This window comes from Pinus tabuliformis, chromosome X, assembly GCF_031772625.1.
Source record: "Pinus tabuliformis cultivar Carrire ecotype Pingquan chromosome X, CPIR1, whole genome shotgun sequence".
Taxonomy (NCBI): Eukaryota; Viridiplantae; Streptophyta; class Pinopsida; order Pinales; family Pinaceae; genus Pinus; species Pinus tabuliformis.
Window position 1 is genome coordinate 1,157,104,921 of NC_142308.1, and position 22,595 is coordinate 1,157,127,515.

Sequence of the window (22,595 nt, forward strand, 5' to 3'; positions counted from 1 at the left end):
ATGGATTACTTTTCTTCTCCTCGTACCATGAATGCAAACTTTCATCGAAGCACTGTGGTGAGACTCCTGCTGAAATTGACAAAGAAATTGGCTGCCAGATCAAGTTTGTATTAATACTTGTTTCAATCTCACAGTTAGCTAGTGGAGAAGGACTTTTACTGCAGACATCATCCAACACATCAGCTATTTGATCGCAAAAAACTTGAAAAGACTGTTTCAACCCATTTTCTATTGGTTCTAATGAGATTGCATGATTTTCTACAGGCTGCTCATTTGAAGATATACTATGCAATTTTCCCTTCAAAAACTGAAATGATTCAAAACAAAAAGGTACAGAATCATCTTGCATCATTTGATCATATGGTCCAGCTTCCAAGTCTTCATTTGCAACTTGAAAATCAATGGCATTCGGAGGCTGCAAATCTGGATATGAAAAGTCTTGAACAAGGATTTCATTGCCCTCAAGATGGTCCAGATCAAGACTTGTCGATAGTTGATTTCTGATTGCATGAAAGTTGTCTCTGATGAACTGAAACGAAGCAAAAAAAAAAGGCAAAGATCCTTCACTTACTTCAAAATTTGCTGCACTTTCCTCCTCACTTCCATGGTTGACATGTAACAGCTGATCATTGTACTCGAACTGCTAAAAGTGAACTTCCTCCTTCCACAAACCCACTGTTGATTTGTCTGGAAGACTGGCTTCTGTTTGGAGAACATAATCATCATCATACTAATCAAACTGAGGCAAATCGTCAGTAAAAATACATCATCAAGCTTGCATGTCATATCAACAGATTTCTCTTCTCCAAGATGATCCAATCATTATCAGATCTATGACAATTGGGATAAGAAATAAAATGTTTTGGATCAACAACTTGTTCCTCTTCAATCAGTGAGCCATGGGCTTGAACATTATACTCATTCCTTGTGGTGATCCTTTTCATCATCTCTTCCATTGCACTTACCAAAATGTCGAGCTTTACCAGTAAAGATGTCGATTCCTCTGGATCTATGTTTTTCACCTCTTCTTCCTTCAACTTTGCCCTTCTGATCAACAAATTAGCCTCTACATCTATTGCACTATTTTGCATCTCTTCAAGTGTTGCAAGATTCCTTTCTCTCAGCTGAAACTCCATTTCTGGATCAAAGGCATCCGAGTAGTGCAAGAAAACAGATCCAGGAGGATGTCTTATATTAACTGGCATCGAAAAATAGACTTGGTTAAACTTGGTAGAAAAAGGTTGTACTGTCTCCCTTGGCTATTTTTTCAACTGGTTATATTCTTCTAGAATCAAGAAAGGGGTCTGTCTGACCACCCACCTGTGGAGGAAAACTTTGACGAACTGCTGGAAATCTGAGATGCTCACATCAGGCAGGTTTTTGAACCAACTCTTGACTTTGCCTTGCAAAGAAAGAGCAAAAATCCTAATACTGACATCCTCTTCATCAACTTCAAAAAGATCAAGAAAAGACTCAAAATTCAATACATGTCTCTTAGCAGTGATGTTGTCGTGTTCACCATCAAATCTTGGTAGATATAGGTAATGATTTTTAGGGAAAGCATGGGATATAGGAGGTAAAATCAGAGGCTTATATCGATCTGGAATTTTACAAGGTATAGGGGTATGTACAGAAGGTGTAGAATCAGTCTTGGTCTCTTGAGGCTCATCAATTTGAAAATGGTCATCACAAAATTCAGAAGAAGGGTCTTGATCAAGATCAAAGGCATGCACATATTTTTTATCCACAATCTTCAATGGGAAAGAATCAAATGCAGATCTAGGATCTTTCCTCGAATACAATATACTTTGTAAAGCCTTCTTAACATTCTCGGGAAAAGAAAAGAAATAATTTATAATAAAGAACATAATGTCTTGGATGAAATGCCAACTTGAATACTTGATGTTTCCATATTGTCCTTTCATGATTTTTCTGGTTAGGTTCATCCTCCAGTGGAGTCCTTGGATCTGATCTCGAAACTGATTTGGAGTCACCAGGTGAATGATTTCAGCCTGAATATGTCTGATCGTTGTTCACCATCAACAATCAGATCTGAACTTGATTACATTTTTCTACGGAACATAAAACTATGTTCGCTAGTGGAGTTGCCACTATGTTAGTGCCTAAATCTACCTCAGGCTGAAGGAAGGCAGGTTTAGGGTAACATCAAACCACGCTTAACTGGTAGCTAGCCCTACCAAGACGGGAGAGGTCTCTCCTTGTCAATCTCAATTAGAATATGGAAAATAGGGCTTGAGATGACTGAAATTAATACTAATTTTAGGCTAGGTATATTTGCTCAGAGGATTTTGATTGATTTTAATGGTTGGTTGCTAGATCAAATGAGGAAGGCAGCTTTGGGTTCGGGAAATCAACTCAGATTTGCAGAGGTTTCTGTGGGGCGAGGTAGGCAAGTGTTTTAGCACTTTGAATTAGATGTGATGGTAAGTCTAAAGACTGGTGAGGAGTTGGAGAGGGCATGCAAAGTCCATGAGTCCTCTTCAAACAACAGAAAACATTAAGAACTAAATGTATCCTCTAGGCAGAGTACTGAATATCAATGGATTCTACCTAAGTCTCTTGATTCATTTAGTTATGAAGAAAGGAATAGATGCTGGAACACATATACATAAGAGAAACTAAATTATAGAAGAGAAAACAATGGCAAGACAAATTACCACAAGAATCCCACAAAATGCTGCAAAACCCTGGTTCATTTCCTTGCCAAACTGCAAAAGTGATTTACAATAGTGCTCAACGCATCCACAAGATTCCAACCTTAACAAATGACTAAGAAAGTACAAGATATAGGCATAAAACCACCTATTATATCCATCAGGGGTCGAATCCATGAGTCAAGGAGCTGTTTCAACAAGATATAAACTAGGAACTAAAAAATAGGTAGTGGAACAGCTTGCCTCTAAAACTATGGAAATTGATTCATTCAGCTCAAAACCACCTATAACTGATGTATCTACCTCCTTAATTCATTTTTCATCATTCTTACATCATATCACATCATGAATTTTACCATGAGAGAAGAAAAAGTCAAACTGGTAGAAAACTAGGCGAAATTTTGAGTTTTTAAGCAAAATTGGCAAAATTTTTCCTAATGCGCAGTGCCACTTCAAGGCTGAGTTTGAAGGCCTTCCACTTCACCAAATTAGGTCCAAGATAGCTTGTTGGAAAGATGTACCTGTATAATTTCTAGGAAAACTAGAATTTTTGGATTTGGAGTCCATTTGCCCCTTCAAAAATCACTTCTCCCAGGACTGATTTTTGTGGGTCCAAAAAGTTGCAGAGAGGGCATTTTTTAGGTTTTTTTTTTTTGCCCTTTAGGTGACCCAGATCTCCTCCAAATTTCATGAAACTTTCTGGGTTTCAGTATTTTTCCATGAGGAATCCAAAAATGCAAGCCATTTTTCAAAATTCAAAGCCAGCTCAATGCGCAATGCCACTGCAGATGAAAATTCCTGTGTTTTGTAATTAAAATTTGTGAAATGACAAAAAATTTCTCCAAATTTGGCACAAGGGTTCCTCATTGGTTGCTTTGTTGGGCTAAAGTGACATCATCCAAAATTTTGAGCTTTTCATCCTTCTTTTTGCCTTTTGTTCCATTTTTCCCCTACATCTGGCATCCTAGTTGCTTCTGCAATAATGGCTGATGAAAGAGTGAAATTGATGCCGGCAAGATGTACTATGTTATTCTCCATGTTTATGACAAATTTCCTTGCCAATTCATGATGATACTTAACCGTCTCAACCATCTCACAAAACTCAAAGCAAGATTGATATCTGAAACAAGTGGTAGCAAGGGGGCAAGCAAGGAGTTCAGCAATGCTAATAGGTTCCTCTCTGATAATTTTCCTGGCCTTGTGAGGTCTCCTAGGCTGTACATTTCTGTCTCTTGAATTGTCACTTAGTGTTTCTTCTTCATAGCTTGACTCACTATTACTTGCCATGGTGCTTGGTGCTTGGTTTAGGGAAGGGATGTGATGATGATATGATAGAAAATGGTAATGAGGGAGGACAAGAGAGATGAGTATGAAGATATTTTACTAATAGGAAATGGAGTTTGGGAATGAAGGAATAAGTTTTGGAAAACAAGGGTTTAGTGGGGGATTTAGGGTTTGGTGAAGGGAATTAGTTGTTTTAGGGGAGTGGGATATGGAAAATGGCATAAATGGAGTTATTTAGGTAAATGGAAGAGGGAAAAGGGTTTAAGGGTGCTTTTTGGGATTATGGACTGAAAATTTGCACAATGGAATGAAAAATAATGAAGACAAGCTAGGGTTTAACTTTCAACATGCAAAACTCGTGAAGAACACAAGTATGAGATCAATTTCAGCTCTAGGGCAATGATAACTTACTTGTAGAATAACAACACAACGTTTTTGAGGGTTATTGAATGATTTGGAATGATTTAGCAAGTTGTGGACTGATGCGTAGTGCACTGGGCCCAATGCGCAGCGCCCTCCTGATGCTCAGCGCCCGTGCAAATTAACACTGGCAGAAAGTCACTAATACACAATGCCATTCTAATGTGCAGTGCACTGCCTTTGATGCGCAACACTAGGCAAGTTTTCTTGGAAAATAAAGTTTTTAACCTCCTTAGCTCACTTTGCCTCCAAATCGCGATTTTGTGCTCTCCAAGGGTATTTTACACAATAAAATGATAAACGATACTCCTTTCACTTTATGTATGGATGGCTTTTAATTTTTACTTGTTGCAAACCCAATTTTCTAATGTCAAAGTCACTTTTGGACATAAGCTCTGTTTTTTCATTTGAATTGACTTTTCTTGATCATTTTGGTAAACTGATGCATTGATGCTTTTACTTTTTTCTGTAGTGGCTGGAGCTGGCAAGGTGAACAAGGGCAGCAGCTGGAACTTATTACATATAGAAGATATTTCAAATTACATAAATTTTGTACATAGAAAATAAAAACTCTGTTTTCACCTCAAAACAGAGTTTTGAGGTAAAAACCATTTATTGAGCATATCATCAATGAATTTATGATTCTCTGAACTTATTAAACCTCCTCATGTGCCCGCTGACCTTTTATTGAGTTTTGGATGATCATGGTGGCAAACCCTAGACCTAATGATACTAAAACCCTAAAAATAACTTTTGTAAATGAAATGAAACAAAATGATAGTAAATGACCTAAACATCTAAAAACAGGCTGGCAGGTAAATGCCATGAGGGAATTGAGAATGAACCACTACCATCAGTTGATCCATGAACTAATGGAATGCAGCTGATCAGATGGGAAACCTAATATGCATGCAAAATGAGAAATTTGATCATTGATGGAGGGATGAAGATACCAACACTAACACAAGGCAACCATGGTCATCCACCCAATTCCCCTCAGGGTCCCAACCAAATCCCATAACCCAACAATAGAATAGTCAGCCCAAGAAAAACAAGGGTCTTCACATAAACAAAATTTGTGCCTGTTCCTGCATATATGGTCATTTTATTTATGAGTGTCCTCTTTTACCTCAGATGAGTCAAGAATCAGAAGCTCAAGCAGCTTCTTCTCGAGGACCGTAGGCCACCACTCCTCCACCCCCTGCCTCATCTCAACCCACAGTGCTCTCCAACCTACACAAGATCAGATAGCTCAGCCAAATCAACCATATGGTAAATTCTGATGACATTAATACCAAGCAAGTCAACCTTCAAACTTGATCACATCATTACGACAAGAACATTACGACAAGCTATCTGCTAAGTATGGGACTGAGTCCCAACCTAAAGTTTCCACTGAGCCTCTATCATTACCCAATGGTACCTTACAAATACCTCAGCCTAAGTTCGAGGTTATTCCCAAGATCCCCAAAGGTCCATTACATCGAAATGTTTCTTCTGCAAAAACTGCCATTACATAGAGCATAGTAGATGACTTGGTGCAGTCTCTTGTTACCATGTCAATGCTAGAAGTCTTCCATACGTGCCCATCCCAATGGAAAGATATACTATCTAATTTGGCTGCTTTAGATCCCCAAGATTACCATATGATTATCTTTCATGTTGACAAGTTGTAAAATCCTCCCCTACCTTCATCCGTTGAATTTCAAATACCAGTCTCCATTAGAAACACCACTCTTCAATAATGTATCATCAACTAATGCACCTCTACTTATGTGATGGATTCTAGTGTTTGGAAGAAACTTGATTCCCCTGACCTATCCCCATCCTCCATCACTCTTCATGCATGGGATGGTCATCATTCATAGCCCCTTGGCTTATATCACAATTTCCTAGTCACCATTGCCGGCAAGACTGTCTGTATTGACATTGAAGTCATTGATGCTCCCTCATAATCATTAGAGGGAATTTTAGCCTAAAAGTAACCATGAAATTTTCACGTATATAATATGTAAACCAATAAAAATCCTTTAAATTTAAAAATAGGTACATGTAAATATTTTGGAGGAAAAATAAAAAAACTACCTTTTTAATTGTATTTATGGCTTATCTGGTTATAGGTTTACTCAAATTTCAAGTGTAGACACTCACTGGATGCAGAATGAAATTTTGAATATAATTAACACCCATTATGCATAATTTTGAGAAGGCCCACATTGATAAAAATTGAAGATACATTTAAAAACCTTGTTCAACACGTGTTTTTAATGTATCTTCAATTTTTATCAATGTGGACCTTCTCAAAAGTATGCATAATAGGTACTCATTGGATGCAGAATTTAATTCCGCATCCATCAAGTGTATACAATTAAAATTTCAGTAAAAATATAATGAGATAAGCCAAAAATACAATGGCAAAAAGTAGTTTTCTTCTTTTCCCTCCAAAAGTCATAACTACTATTTTATTATTTTCCTATTATTTTATTATTTTTCCTTAGGAGGCCATTTTTAGGCTGAAATCTTCTCTAATGATAACATCCTTTTGGGTCGTATTATACCTATGTTATGTCAGTTGTTGCATCTGCAGTTCACCGTAATATGTGCTTTCCCACAATGGAAAGATCATCACTGTTGATCAATTGGTGTACTAGGATCCCAAAGCCCAGACTTCAACTCTGTCCAACATCTCTTCCATGGCTGACAATAAGACTCTCTTGTCCTTCACCAATGTCTCTCTTGGAGTTTAAAAAGATTCCAATCTTTTTGGTGCTTAATATCGTCCACCACCTACTCCTTCTAATCCTAGCTCATGTAGTGTTTACATGCTCCAAGCATCATGAGCCTCCCACAAACGGTTTGGTATTCCTTCACAACAGACAACACCTGCGCAACCTATTGTTCCTAACTCGACCCAACCTTCTGGTACTACTTCTCAAGGATAATTTCCTTCTGTTGGTGTCTATCATAACCTGTTTCTGCCTAGAACCACTCCCCTAGGCCTTAACCATCTCAAAGAAGTTCCTCCAGGAAATTATCCTTCTGATCAGATACAATTCTTCTTTCCCCCCACTGGAGTTTATTCTACACTTGTCATGGCCACGTTGATTTTTCCTAACATTACCTTGGTGATCTCATTCTGGTATATCGATCCTCCTGCAAACACTCCACCCAATCAAGTTAAACCTTACACTGCTTTGACCTTGGTCCAACCTATTGTTCCTACCCCTGCCTTTGCTTCAGTTCCACTACAACCTCAATAGGAACCTACTCCTCTTATGAAAGAATCTGGAAATGATGGCAAAGCCCAAAAAAAGGGAACAAAAGACAAGGCACCCCTAGCAACTCCATCTCCCCCTAAGACGCCAAAGTCTATTCCTCTGTGTGCTTTGTGTGATGTTGTTGGTCATGCCACCAATAATTTTCATGAACTCCCTCATGTCAAGAATGTGGTCTCTGATACCTTCCTTGATTCTAACATTCCTGAGGTCCATGTCACCTTACCCAAGTCAGCTAAGAAGAATATATCATTACGCATGAGTCACCCCTATGATTTGTGTGATAATTATGGCCATTATTCTCATTGCTATCCCTATCTCAAATATTTTCATGATACACTTCAAGTGCTTCGTGAATTACAGGCCACTCATAGCGAGTCCACGTATCCTCTACCTATGGATTCTGGTCCCCCCCCCACACCAGAACATGAGGTCTCTCAAACACCCATTGTGATCCCTCCCCCAATGTATAGATGATGGATAGTACCGTTATCATTCTTTAGTTGTCATCATCCATGAGATTGATTCATTGGAACTCCCTTGATGTCTCCTATTGTCATTCTATTGAACCTTCTTTGATGAACACCCCAGGCTCAACATCGGTAGATATTTCATCTACTTGTCGTATGTCTTTCATCCTTGACGATGTGTATGTGATCCTTATCTCTCATGAAGATGCCTCAGGTAGCTCTTCTCCATAATGTGGTATTTATTTCTTTAGTCCTCCCATCTTCTAGTCTGAGGAATACATCATCGAATCAATGACCACCCCTGATTATCCTTGGGATTATATGCACCATTGTGCATACTTCCTTCTGCAACAAACCCATAACCAATATGTTGTGGAGTCAAAAGACTTCATCCATGGTGAAGTTGATTGGTTTAACCACCACTTACTTCAAACCCATGAATTCGAACCACATCCACCTTATGGCCATTACATTGGCACACAATGTTTGGGTAAGGGGGCATTGATTTTTTAGAGTCCAGGAGAACATATTCTCCCCAACCCTCCTAGTGCATCTAGTAATGTGAACTCTAGTACTGTTATTCATCCCCATTTAGAAGAACCTCTAAAGTCTCATATCACTTCAAATCACTCTTGGGACGATCCACTTACTCATCCCTACATCTTACCTCAAAAACCCAGTCCCTTAGACATTGTTGTTGTTCAACCACCATGTTTTCTAGGTGAGCATCAGTTGATTATATCTAAAACCTCTATTTGGTCTAGTGACACCATGTATGCGAACCCGAAAATTCAGTCCATTTAATTCATATATGCAGTGCCAAATGAGATTGGTAATCCACCATTTCCTTTCTCTAACTGTATCTGCCCACTCTTCTCACAAGAAGACATCCATAACATAAAAAAACAATGAACCACATATAAAAATGTGTTTTAAATTCACTACTATAAGTACATCCGGCATTCCCATATCATACTCCATCTATCCCTACCAAAATGGGAGGCACATATGCCCCTACATATATTCATGATCCTATGTAGGATCTTTTGCCAGAAGGGCTAAATGCTTGAATTCGTTATTTGAGCACTTGGAACATAATGGAACTCAACAAACTCATTTAGTTAGGGGCATCATTCCCACCTTTGCATACTAGATTAGTCCCCTCCATCACATATGCTTAGGGTTAGTATCCAATGCTTGGGGGAATGATAATCCCCCTAGCCACCTTCTCACTTCATTAACATAGGTCTCAACCTAGACCGCGATGGTCTAGGTATGGCCAATTATCCTTTCATTCCATTGATAGTTTATCTTGCCGGCCTCTCCAGTGAGCCATATAAACATCACATATCGTAGATTCTTGATACCATATATCGAAACTATCTACTCTATGCGATGCCACATTTACCACCTAGTCCCCATGTTTGACTTGGTGGAAAGGGATGATCCTAGACCTATTGTAGTAGTTCATTCATGTATTCCCTTCTCACCTTGATTCTTCACAAGGAAGCGTACTTCCAAGAAGCATTGAGGCCAATTTAGACAAGTAACACCACCTACATGAAAGTCATAGCTCTAAATTCTGATGGTCGGTTTTTCTGTTATGATCTCCATAAGGTTTAGGGCCTTCTCCTCCTCTCTAAATTCTCCACAGCTTACTATGTGAATGAATTGGATTTGGGGGAAAAAACCCTTTTATAGGAAAAATCCTAGTTTTATTGTCATCCATTATGACCAAACTATAGCCTTGTTTGATGAACTGTCAACACTGTTAGAAAGCTCTCATTGATTTTTATAATATGTCTCTATTTGTTTTTGGTAATTTGAAACTTCATTTGAAACATCTAATATGAGTAAACCTTATATCTATGGCATCCATTCTGAGTCCCCTCAAGTCAAGTTACAGTGTTCCATACATCGTTGTGTCACATCCATCCCATTATATTCATATTTTTCCTCCATCTCAACTACTCCATATTTGCCGAACCCCCATTTGAGTCATGGACCATCCCCTCTGGAATCGAGTCAGTCGATGTGAAGTCAACCATACTTATCATGCTCTGACAAGGGAATTCATCAATTTTCCACCCATCTTGTTATGTTCCATCATCATTCTTGGTGTCAGTCCATCAATCACTCTATTATGAGTCCTCGTGCCTTTGTTAAGGATTCCTCATTACCTTAACTTTGGCAGGCCCTCTTCTATCGTCCTCGACACATTTATTCCAGAAGAGTGGTGTAGAGGGTGGTGTGCCTTAGTTCCATCTTCTATCTTTTTGTGGTGCTCAGATCAAGCAAAGGGACTCATTATTGCCCTTTCACTTGGTTGTTTCTCACATGCTCGACGCCATCTCCTTATCACACGATTGAGATCTGTACACTTGAAAATTCTGTGATCCATATGATTGTCCAAGTGATTCCCGAGTGTGTGTGAGATTCTCCAGACCTCATGAGGGGGTGGCCCTTTAAGTAGAACCCTACATGCCCAAATGATCCAACCTCAGGTGCAATTCCATAGATTTGATGGGTTCGATTTCCGCTACCTGCAACACCCACAACACGCATGTCTCCTTTAGATGATCCATTCAAATCTCTAGAGCTCTTTCTTGTTCAACAAGGAATCTTTGGTTGTGATCCCCCTACCATGTTAGCTTAAGGGGTATTATGTTTCATGTACTCAGATGTTATTTTATTTAGTTTTGGCATATGTTTTTCCAGATGCATTAATTATATGAGATCCATTGTATTATTTTCTAGCCCATTGATGCCAGTGTATCATGTATGATGTACTTTGTAGCTCAGTCCCACATTGTTGAGCTCATCATTATTATTTGTACGCAGTTATATCGACAGGTATGTGTATGCCTCCCCCACCTCATTTGAGATCATGTACTCGCACATATTTCTATCAGTTTAGTAGGACTCAAACCCTCCATTTTTGTTTGTTCTTATATTTCTTCAGTTCTTTCTCTCTCTCTTTGACTCCCCTTTTGGTGTCTCATGGAGTGTAACCTACAACGTATTTTAGTCATACAATTTTCTCCTAACACTCATATGTGTGGGGGGCAATCTGTTATCATCAAAAAATGATCACCTAGACATTTTTAACTAAGGGGGATCAAAATACCCCATGTAGGATTAATTTTACCATACTAAAATCACTTTCATTGTGGAAAATAATTTAGTAAACCACTTTTATTACATTATTTTTTTATTTAAATAAGAAAACCCATGAGAATAATTAAATAAATCACTATTTATTTAATTTTCTCTGGGAATAATTATTAAATGGTTATTTAAATAATTATTTCTGGACACATTTGACTAAATCCCCTAGGAATAATTAAATAAATCACCATTTATTTAATATTCCTTATTCCTATTATTGGAATAATTGTTAAATCACTATTTAATCATTATTTCAATTTCACACCATTCTTAATCCTCAAAAAATAATTGATAAATTATTTTATTTGATAATTATTTCTAAATAAAGATATTTAACCATTTTAAATATCCTTTCCCTCTCCAATAAATATAACAAAGTATTCCTAGCGGTTAGATCTTGATTTGGTTAATATTATTTTATTATTCTCCATTTCCGAGATTAACTCAATAATTTGTTATAAATATGAGGGTTTTCCATTCATTCTTCACCATGATGATAATCATCGTCACCATTATTCTCTTTTTTCTTTCGAGCTCCCATTTGAGTTCTCCACATTTTGTTTGGGTTTATCACCTATTACAGAGAGAATTGTTTGTTGAAGCATCAAGGACATCAAAGGACCCATCCCATGGAGGGGGACGTACAGAGTCTTTCATAGATATCATTCACCAGGTGTTTTTTAATAAAGAATTTATTCAAATAAAGTATTTTCATTTGGGTTATTTCATTGGATATTTTTATTGTCGCTTTTTATTCTAGATCGTTTATACTTTTGTTGCAGGTTTTCCATTTTTGTTGCAGATCTAGATCACAAACAACCATCAAATTTTTGTTAGGGTCACTTGTCACGTGGTGACTTAAGTGAAGTGTTTTTGGTACACCTTCCAAGAAATTTCACACTAATAATCACCCTTACCACAATCAAAGGGAAATCTACACAAGAAGGTACTAGACTCACAGAAACATTTTCTTTAACAGTCAATGCTTCACTTGTCATAATTTTTGTCATAAGGCTTCGTAATATGTTTCTTATAAAACTATCATGACTAGAGAAGCAACAAAACAAAAGAATGAGACTAGGTTAAACAATTGTTCTTACAATAACTTCTCACCTATTCAAGATGAATCTAAATGTTGCTTTTGTAATAACTTTGGGCATAGAAAAATAGAATGTGATCAACTCTTCAGAAAACAACATCTAAGGTATGGAAGAAGAAAACCATAGCATCAAATAATTATGGTTTAGCTTTATATGCAGGAGATCAAGAAAAGTTGTGGAACGGTGACAATGTATGTTTTAAACATATGATAGGTGATAAATATGAGTTTATGTCCTTCAATGAAATAAAGAAAGAAAATAATGTAATCTTTGGAAATAATTCACTTGCTGCTATCAACGGAAAATGAACTATTTTGTTGTAAGAAAAGGTTAAAGATTGAAATGTTTTGATTGTTGATTGATTAAAAAATAACTTGTTGAGTATTACTCAAATGTGTGATCAAGGGAAAGAGGATTTTTTTAGATCAAAGAATTGTGTGGTACAGAATATTGATATATGTAATATAATAATAAAGGGAAAAAGAACTCCACGTAATGTCTATATCTTGGAAGGAAATTTAGAACATTGTTACTTGAGAATATAAGAAGAAAGATTCCTCAGTCAATTACTTAAGTCAAGTAGAATGGGAGCAATTCGTGACTTGCCTAACATGTCTCTACCAGAAAATACCATATGCAAATCATGTCAACTTGTTAATCAAATCAGAGTGCCGTTTAATGCCAAAGAAGGTACTTCAAGTAAGCCACTTGAACTTATTCGTATCGATTTTTGTGGTCCTATGAGAAACAAGTCTCCTTGGTGGGAAGAATACTTCATATTATTCATTGATTATTTTACTCAAATGTGTTGGATTGGCTTATTAAAACATAAATACGAAGCATTTGATCAATTTAAAGTCTTCAAATATCTAGTAGAGGATGAGTTAGATTTGAAAATCAAATGTATTAGATCAGATAGAGGAGGATAATTTATATTAGATGAGTTTTTTTTACTTTTTTGAATAGCATGGGATCAAGAGGTAGTTTTATATAGCTAAAAATCCTCAACAAAACGAAGCGGTAGAAAGAATGAATAGAAAAATTGAACAAATGTCATGTTCCATGATTGATGAGTCTAGAACATCTCATACCTTCTAGGGGGAGGTAGCACACACAAAAGTAAATATCCTCGACAAATCTCATATTTGGGTAAACAGTGACAAAAATCCTCATGGAATATGGTTTGGTAAGCCTCCAAGTATCAAGCATTTTAGAGTCTTTGGAATAAAATGTTACATAAAGAATAATGATGATAAACTTGGAAAGTTTGAAGCTAGAGTTTATGAAGGAATTCTCCTTGGATACACCTCTAGAAGAAAAGCATATAAATGCTACAATAAAAGACTTCAAAATATTGTTGAATGCATTGATGTTGTGATTCATGAAGCATCAATAGGTACCAAAAAGGAAGCACCAGCAGATGCCGAACATATTCCTACAACAAGCCAAAAGGATGTAGCAGAGGGAATCAACGAAGGATCAAAAGAAGTAATTGACAGTGCGGAAGCATCAGAAAAGACTCCATGAAGGTATGTTCAAAAAAATAATACATAATCTCAAATTCTAGGTGATAAGGAAGGTGGAGTACAAACTAGAAGAACTCTTATTGGAACTTATAGTTATCTAGTCTTACTATCTACAGTTTAACCACAAAATGTAAACCAAGATGGCAAAGATGAATGTTGGGTTAAGGATATGGATGACGAAGTTGACCAAATAGAAAAGAACCATACATGGGAATTAGTACCAAGACCTCATGATAAAACAATTATTGGGTCAAAATGGGTATTCAAAAACAAATTGAATGAAAATTGAGAGCTAATTAGAAACAAAGAAAAATTTGTATGCAAAGGTTATGCACAACAAGAAGGAATAGACTTTAAAGAAACATTTGCACATGTAGCGAGGCTTGAAGCAATAAGAATTTTCCTTTCATTTTCAAGTTTTCATAACTTAAAAGTATATCAAATGGATGTTAAATATGCATTTATGAATGGGGACCTAGAAGAAGTTTATATTGAACAACCTGAAGGGTTCATTCTAGGAAATGATAAAAATATTTCTTGCAAACTCAAGAAGGCATTATATGGGCTAAAGCAAGGTCCTCGTTCATGGTATTATCGCCTTAACAAGTATCTCCAACAAGGTTTAACTTAGGGTTTTGCAGATATAAATCTATATATAAAGATGGATGATGTTAAATGTTTGATAGTTGTTGTTTATGTATATGCCATCATATTTGGAAGCAATGAAGACTCTATGAGTCAAAGGTTTTCTTCAGTCATGCAACAAGAATTTGAAATGTCCTTACTTGGTTAACTAACATACTTTCTTAGTGTTCAACAAGGAAAGAATGGTATCTTTGTCTCATAGACTAAATAACTCAAGTCGATTTTGAAGAAATATGGAATGGAAGACTGCAAGCATGTATGCACACCAATGGTAACAGGATGTAACCTCAGCTCACATGTTTGTACACCAATGGTAATAGGATGTAACCTCAGTTCACATCTATGATTGGGAGCTTTCTCTACCTTGTAGGCACAAGACCAAACATCTTGCATGTAGTTGGGATTGTTGGATGGTTTCAAGAAAATCCTAAAGAAACTCATATTCATGCAATCAAGAGAATATTTAATTACTTACAAGGAACTCAATATTATGGTCTATCATATCCAAAATATGCAAAATTTTCTCTTCATGCTTACACAGATGCAGATTGGGCTGGTAAAATTGACGATTGAAAGAGTACGAGTGGAGGAGCATTCTATTTGGGACCTTTCTTGGTATCATTGTTCAAAAAAAAAGAAAGCTCCATTTTTTTTTCTACTCCTAAGGCAGAACATGTTTCTACTACATCTTGTTGTACTCAACTTCTATGGATGATTCAAACAATACAATATATTAAAATCACTTCTCCTCAACCTATACCTATTTTGTGTGATAATACTAGTTCCATCAGTATTTCTAAAAATATTGTCATGAACTCAAAAACAAGCATATTCCAATCAAATATCACTTTCTCAGAGAACAGGTGCTTAAACAAAAGGTCAAACTAGAATATTTTCCCTCAAAGGAACAAGTTGCAGACATACTTACCAAACCACTTCCACATGATTCCTTTGAATATCTTAGACATAAGCTAGGAGTGGTCTCTGCTTCATCATTTTGTTAATTATTCTCACAGAGCTTTCATGTTCAGGGGTAGCTGAGTCCAAAATTACTACATTTTACTTTCTATACGTAGACCCCATGAAGGACACTCATGTATATACACAAGTTTGGTTATTGACAGTAGCATATGTTTCTCTATGAAGAAGAAACTAAGGGAGAGACTGAAGGAGAGGTTCTGGTACACTTCAGTCAATAGTTCTTTGGTCCTCTGCTTCTGATATTGGCTAGTTGTAGTTTGTTATTAATCAAATAAAACTTAGAAGTGATAGTGGCTTATGATGATTACTAAATAAATTTATCCTTTGATGTATTTACTAATTGATGAATTTTATTTGATGAATTTACTGGTGAATATGATCAGTCATGACTATGAACATATGGCACAGGTTTAGGGGGAGAATTTGCATATATTTTTAATAGTGCACATTATTGGCATTTGATTTCTTGAGCATTCCTTGTTTCATAATTATGTTCATATTGTTGCTCACATATGCTCATCCTTATATGGAAAATGATGGTTACTGATGACTATCGTGGTATTGTTACCTCACTATTGAGGTATTTGGTTATAAATGCCATATTTGTCTCTTGATGTGAAGCTCATATAAATACCCACGATGCAAAATTTGTATATTTAGTCGTGATTGGACTATTGGATTCAAGTCCATTATGTATGTAATCCCATTATTTTTGGCACTTGATGTAATGTTGAGTCAAATATGTAACCCCACTATGTTGGGAAATCAATGTAAGCATAAGTCCCTTGTGATAGGAAATGTTAGATTTGGTTGAGTCATAGAATCATGTACTTCTTTGTATATCTTCTAGAAAATTTAGTATATGCTTAAGGGGAGAATGGTCATTCCTCATATTCAGGAACATCAAATCTATGGTGCTCATCTCTACAACATAAGTCTTCATTCAGCATTTGTCAGCCCTTTTCCCTTGATGTCAAAGGGGGACATAAGCCTGGTGTTTTGGAATGCTTGGTGAATTAGGAAAGAAGATTGGCATATCTACATATGTGGTTACACGTATCTACAAGTGGTGGTTACCAAACACCAAAGTGGTTGCCATCAAGTCCAAAGGTGAAGATTGTTGGCATTATGACTAATGTGTTGTCCTTGATGGCAACCTACTTGATAAAGATGTCAACATGATGGTAGAAAAATAAGTATACAGGCCAGTATAGATGTGATAGAGAGATTGGACAAAGGAATACCAGTTCAGAGATAGAGGAAGGATAAAGGTGATGTTTTAAGAAATATACATGGGTCCTGTGAACAAAGGCCACATACATACATAGGTATGGTGAAGCAAAGTCACGTACAATTTTGGCACCATAGTATTCCCAATACCAGGTGTCTTTACCATGGTATTGACCCATAGTAATGAGTTCGAAAATAGATATTTGGTCTCGTCAAAGAATACCATTGGCATATCTATGGAATCAGCATAAGGCATTGGCTAAGGCCTAAGCTATATAAGGAGATAGAGATCAAAGTGATAAGTGTGCAAGTATTGGGTTATTGATAATTGGTTTGATCTGAAATAGGTGTGCACCATGTAGTATGATGATGGATCATATATATTAGATATGAAATGATTACATATTGAATAATATTCTTATGGTTTGATAATTCTGTCATGATGATTTTATAATGTGTATGTCGAGATTTGGTCTTCGTAGTTGTTTTCTTGTGCAGTGAAGCTTTAACTCAGTAATTACAAATCTGTCCGCAAGCTTTCTTCAGAAAGGCTGTGTACATATGTGAATCTGATTCTAGGTAGTTGTGTATATATTCTGTAGTATGGACAAATCTATATGCAAGTGTCAAGTATGAAAGGCGCGTACATACACATAATTTATTTATAAGGGTTCTGTACATTTACTAGGTTTTTCTAGTATGAACTGATGATAATGATTGATTTGTTTTATTATGTTTGTTTTTGTCTATCAATGAGGTATTTCATGATAATATGTGTTTAAGAATGTTGGTTGGGTTGAACTGACGAATAGTAATGATGATGCTATGTGATGATCTCTAAGTAGTTCAGAGATTTGTGATGGGGTCAACATGTGTTTTAGTTATTGTTTTAGTTATTGTTTTAGTAGTGCAGTAATTCAGATTCAAGTTTATCTATTTTGAGATGTGTACACAAGTCATCCTAAGGGAAAGCCCGTATATACGTGAGTATGCCTTTGAAAAATAGTGTGTATATTCTGACGTGTTTAATCAGGGTTTGCAGTGACAGGATCTGGTTGTTGAAAATAGCAACAATGTTAAAAATAGAATCTGGAAATTCCAATTTAATTTGTCCTTGAATTAAATTATGAATTAAATTGTAATTATTTTCTCATACCAACTTGTAATAGCTAACTAAGTTAAGCTAATTTAGTTAACTTAGGAATTTCAAGTTGGAATTATTTCTGTAGTCATGTATATGTTCTCCCTAAATTTTAGGGCTCCAGGATGAGTTTATTTGGGTTGTAATTAGATTAACTCAGTTTATTGAGTTATGGTCAATTAAATTAGTTCTAAGTGTTTGTTGAACTAGTAGAGGATTAGTAGTCAGTTAGTGCATTGGTGCATCCACAAATGCTACTCTAGTTAACTATATTTTTCCTCATGAGAAACTCATGCATGTTAGTTCAGAGAAAGACCCTGTTGAGACTAGAGTGTAGGGACAATGTATTATCTGTGGTATGATTTACTGAGTTGTCAATATCATGAATGCAATCAGAGAAGGACCTACGTTTGGATTGAGTAGTTTTGGAAGCATGAATTCCCTTTAAATATGGGCTATTCATCCTAGGAATTGTGCAAGAAATTAGGGGCTTGGAGAGCTTCTGAATAGGCTAAGGATTTGTCTTGAGCTAGCTTGTGAGCTGAGAGTTTATTATACTTGTGTAGGGATTTTTCTTATGAGAACAAGTATTGTATTCTCATCTTGGATTTCTGATTAATGTAATATAGATAGTAGGGGTTTTGATTTGTGGCTTTCCCTAGATACATATTGTGTTATATTCCATTGATTATCTTCCTCTTGTCGATTACTGTTTTCATTGATCTTGATGGGCTTCCACTATAAAGAGTAGAGTAGATTATTGTCTTATGTTTTAGTACATTACATGGGCCGTGAATCCACCAGAAAATATACATGGCATTAGAGATGTTTACAGTACAATAGAAGAGATTTTGAAGTTTTTCAATTCATGGTTACAGCTAAAATTTGAATTTACAATACATACTTTATGATCAGCATATGGTATTCTACGGTTTGTAGCTTACGTATGCCATGGATGGAAGATTGAATTACATAGCGTGGAAGGACATGATGGAAGTCATGTTTGAGAATAATGTCTTGAAGGAATTCATTGATAAAGACATTCCTAAGCCACCAACATTAGATGCAAAACATCTGATCGAATGAAAGAAGTGTGTGGCAAGGGTGAGGTGGATAATCCTTCAGGGAATTCTAGACCACATTTTCTCGAGTCTTCATGGGAAGGAGACTCTGTATGCTATGTGGAAAGAATTGACAGACCTTTTCCAGAACATCAATGAACATAGGAAGGTGGCACTAAAATATAAACTTTGAAAAATCAAGATTGAGGTGTGTGACTCAATTCCAAATTACTTGACCAAGTTCACCCATTGTCAGGATGAGCTTGGAAGTGTTAGAATCATTGTTTTCAAGGATGATATGGTCAGCCTAGCTTTTCTAGGGCTTCCCAAGAGTTGGCATAGTTATTAGGACTCTGTCAATGAGAGAGAGAAGCTACCAGATTGGGAATGACTATGGTCGGATTTGGTAAAAGAGTAATTTTGACAAAACACCAGAGATGGGACCTCTTCCAAGGAAGTGGAAGAGGATTTTGCCTTAACAAGTAAGGAAAAGAAGGCCAAGGGAAATAAGTCCCAAGGAAAGGCGAGAAAAAGGAAGATGGACATGTCAAAAGTTAAGTGTTTTCACTGTCATGAGCATGGGCACTATGCCACAAATTGCCCACAAAAGAAACCAAGCAAGAAGGAGTCTGTAGTAGCTGCAACAGGTGAAGCTCTAGCTTCACAATTTGAGCTTGATTTCACTCTCATTGCATTCATGGCCAACACTTTCATGGGATGCATGTGGTATCTTAACAGTGGTGCCTTGTTCCATATAATGGGGAAAAAATATCTCTTTAGTGATTTTGAGGAGAAAGACCTCAAGCAAAGCATATAGTTTGGAGATGATGAGAGGTATAGAGCTATTGGGATCGGTACGATTACCTTTCAGAGGGATTTTGTCTCGCCTCTAAGGATCACAGATGTGATGTATGTTCTAGGACTAAAGAAGAATCTTGTTTCAGTCGAGGTATTGGAAGACCATGTCTATGGTGTGATTTTTAAAAAGGGAAAGGTTTTCCTTAGACATATCACCACGGTACACGTGAAATAGATCGATGCATAGGTCAATAACCTTTATTCTCTTATGGTACAAGATGCATGCAAAGCCTTGAGGAGCAAGCCAAAGGTTGGAGACTTGGTGGTTAAGAGGGAGAGTGAATTACCTCTCAACATGCAGCCCCAGAAGAAGCCTCAAAAGTAGTCTCAAACAATTGTGGAGCAGCCACAATTAGAGAAGTAGAGAGGAGACTGAGTGGAGGAATCCACTCATGTCAAGATCTACAATAGGGGGGATTTCAAGGTAAGTGGATAAAGGGAGCACATGCAACCATCCCTGTAGGTGTGAGGTGGGGAGATGTGAAGCGATAGTCTAAAGAGGGCTGAAATTGGGCAGCTTCCATTGAGAGATTTTATCTCATGGATCGTACCTTACTACAAGAGCTCAAAGTACATAGTAGTGGGAGGAATCAATGGGATTGATGCAGTCAAAGATCAGAGTGACAATGATTTGGATTTAAACAGGAATGCAACAAATTACAGAGATAACTGTAAACACAAAGATGCAATGGAAATAATACTTCATTTCATTAATGTAAAATACTGAAATATGCTTACAAACAACAATGGAAATAAACCAACTAGGGCGATGGTAGCTTATCTCTAAAAAGAGATGTGGCGGATACATGCCTTTGAACTGTGTTACAATGAGGCTGGAAGGCCTATTTATTGTTGAGAAATAATGGAAAACCCTAAACATCCAAAAACCTAACCCTAGAAGATGAAACGCCAAACTATGGACCCCGTTTGGGTAAATTGGTACATCAACTTCCTGAGGTTCTAACTTTGGCATACGATCTTTGTTTGACGTGCATAGTATCTTGTTAGAAATATCTATCCAAGAATTAAAACTTTGGGAAGAGAAACATTGGTCCATGGACCAATGTTTCTCCCAATTTTCCCAAAAACATCATTTAGGGCCTCAAAATGGCTCCGGAAGTTTAAGACCCGAAAAACTGCTAAAAATATTCAACAATGCTACAATTAAGGAAACTAAAAAGCTAAAAGAAACAATGGTGGGGGTCCAAGTGGACTTGGCAGGTAGCCACTAATATCCACTTGGATCATTCGTCCCCCCTTAGGAAGCAATGGTCCCCATTGCGTTGAGTTTCTCCATGAGATGAGGAAACTTCTACTGAACTTGGTCCCTGGTGAGCCACTTGCCCTGGTGAAGGAGTTGGCCTACTTTGACAAATCAATACAATTGGATATTCTGCTAGCGAGTGTGCTTAATATGTGTGTCCATGATCCGATCAGTTGCATCTTGTTCCATGCAATCTGGATTTAAATATGTGGGTGTGAGCTGTTCTGCAATGTTGGATGTGTCTAGTAATGGTGGAAAGTATGGCTGAAGGCGGTCCACATTGAACACTAGGTGCAGGCCAAGGAATGGGGGAATACTGAGCTCAAATGCATTGTCTCCCACAGCCTTGGTAATGGTGTAAGGACCATATCAGAGTGGTCTGAGTTTTCAATGGGCTCTGGTAAGGCATTCCTTTTACAAATGCAACCAAACTTTATCGCCCACCTGAAACTTGTGTGGAACCTGATGTTGATCATGTCGCTTCTTGTACTTGGCATTTGATTTCTCTAGAATATCATGGACCTACTGATGAATATGTTGGATGTGCCAAATGAAGTTGTTTGCCTTAAATGTTTCGGACTAGACATGAGCCGAGTCTGCGTGAGTAGCTGGCAAATGGCATGGCCACATCAATGGGACATAGTGGCTAGAATCCCAAGCCCACATGAAAAGGTATGTGGCCAGTCAAGCTGTGGAGAGCCTAGTTGTAGCAATGCTGAACATAGGGGAGGCTCTTGTCCCATGTGCATGGATTCTTTGAGTTGTACATGTGCAGAATGTGTACGATCATCCTATTGACAACCTCTGCCTGGTCATCAGTTTGAGGATGGAAGGCTGTGGAATTAGTGAGTTTGGTGTCAAGCATTGACCATAGACTAGACCAAAATGTACTGAGGAACCTGCTATCCCGATCTAAGATGATAGACTGTGGGATCCCAAAGTGTACCCACACTCATTCAAAGAAGAGTTTAGCATTGGCTTCTGCTGTGATATTCTTCTTGCAGGCAACCATAATGGGCATCTTCGAGAACTTGTCGACAACCACAAAAACACAGTCGTTTCCATGCTTAGAGGAAGGAAGGCCTGACATGCAATCCATGGAGATGGATTCCCAAGGTCGACTAAGGGTAGGTAGCGAGGTATAGAGGCCTTGCTTCTTGATGGTCAGTTTGGTAATGGCGCAGGCAGTGCATGATCTGATGTACTTGCCGACATCCTGTCGAAGATTTGGCCAATAGAAATACTTCTGCAGTACTGCCACCATTTTCTCAACCCCAAAATGTCCATCAACCCGAATGTAGTGTGCTTCCAAAATCATCTTGGCACACTCGCTTGAAGGAACACAAAGGTGACCCCAGTGGCATAACAAGACATCCTGGAGGTGAAAATCTAGAACATTCTGACCCTCGAAGAGTGTCTGGTATGTGTGGCTGAATTCTGGGTCATTTTTGCAAAGAAATGGCTAATCAGAAGTATCGTGCCCATAAGAGTTTATCA